Source organism: Crocuta crocuta, unplaced genomic scaffold, assembly GCF_008692635.1.
Source record: "Crocuta crocuta isolate KB4526 unplaced genomic scaffold, BGI_CrCroc_1.0 scaffold467, whole genome shotgun sequence".
NCBI lineage: Eukaryota > Metazoa > Chordata > Mammalia > Carnivora > Hyaenidae > Crocuta > Crocuta crocuta.
In genome coordinates, this window is record NW_027530632.1 from 1036946 (window position 1) to 1038693 (window position 1748).

The following is a 1748-nucleotide window of genomic DNA, read 5'->3' on the forward strand; positions in this document are numbered from 1 at the left end:
TTGGGGAAGGAAAAACTTGCAGAATGGAAATGTTCCTTTCTTTAAGATCTAAGAACAGTCTCCACGATATGTCTATGTCCTGCGCCGAAGGATAAAGTGTACCTTGAAATTATTCTCACTGGTTTAATTTTTTGTCTAGATCAAGGGCTGGCAAATTAGGGCCTGTGGGCCAAATCCAGCCTGCCTATTTTTGTAAATAAGAAATGTTTTAGAACACAGCCAGGCCCATTCACTGACTGCCTATTAGGTATGACTGCCTATTTCCTGCAGTGACATGGCTGTGACAAAGACCATATAACTTGCGAAGCCTAAAATATTTATTATCTGGCTCTTTGTGGGAAAATCTCACTGAACTCTGATGTAGATGGAATGTGTGCCTTATTTTTCTCCTTGAAAAAAATGCAAGGGTGCTCTTCAAAGTCTAGAACAGACTGCCAGTGGTGGCCTAACTGCAAGGGGATATGGACTGGCTTACGGTCTGTGATAAGGCTAAGTAGATATACAGTCCAGAAACAATTGCTTATGAAGCAAAATACGATTACAAACACAAATCCTTTCCTACTTCACCCATGTGTTGCCATCATAAAATTGGAGGAAAGTTTCTATCCAAAAGTAAGGAAAAAAAAAAAATTAAAGTTACCCAAAAAAGCATCCTTTTTATCATATATCCAAATGAATGGTTATTTCAAGACAGATATTGTTTAAAGTCATAACACAAACTACAGACACGGTCAGTATCAGTCAGTATCAAAAGGAACAATCCTTCTGTGAAACAAAATAACATGGAAATGCTGAAGTGGCAAGTGCTATTTCTGGAGCTTAAATTTACCTAGCCCATCATACTAACTTTGATATTTTCATTATCCCCAAGTCCACACTTTTTAGACATCATCTGTCTCTTCTAATTATCTTTGTTCCCAGGTTACCTCCCCATTTAGATAAGGAAAAAAAAAACACACAAAAAACCTAAATCATAAAGATAGCGAATCCCTACTCAGAAATAATGAATAAGGATCAGCGTACTGTAGCTGTAATAACATACCACTATCTCCAAGTTTAATAAATACAAATCTTTCTATAGTGCAATGGAGATCTCCTACACAAGTCTGTCTCTGCTACTACCATACTGCTGGTCCATAAAAGTAAGCACAGATTAAAGCAGATCAGGTTATTTCATCAGAGTATTTGAAACTTTAAAATTTCACATCTTTGGATTTCTTATAGGAAAGGAAATCTGTATGTTAAATAGCAAAAACAATGAAAGGTTAATTATCTTTTGCTTGTATACAAGGAAATTTTGGACTAATGTGGGTTTTGGGGTAACTATATTTACACTTCCTACTAAATCAAGACATTCACGGCAAAGGTCCTGTAACCCAAAATAAAAAAATTACAAGTCAGTATGTGGAGTATGTGTATAATTAGTTTTCAAAGTCTCTCATAATGTATATGTTTTTGGTGGTTCCCCCTTTGTCTTCCTAGGGTGGGGAGAAGAACAGCAAATGTATATATAATTTATGCTTTTAAACATAATAATTTTCCAATGTTACTACTAAATNGGGGGCGGGGGGAGAGAATAAGTTTCCATTTAGACAAATAATTAGTTTAAACCAATGAAAATAATTCCAAGGTACTCTCTAACACCTTGGAAATAAAGGAAGGTATTTCCTTTATTAAATAAAAGAAGGCTATTTCTAGGATTTTAAGGAAAGGAATACTTCCATTATGTAAGTTCCTTCAATTATAGA

The 1748-nt window shown here is 35.1% G+C and overlaps 1 protein-coding gene across 1 annotated transcript in view; it reads right to left on the reverse strand.

Moving 5' to 3' along the window:
- KDM6A (lysine demethylase 6A) overlaps positions 1-1748 on the reverse strand; it is a 134659-nt gene that overhangs the window by 19567 nt on the left and 113344 nt on the right. The gene's annotated exons all lie outside the window — the stretch shown is intronic.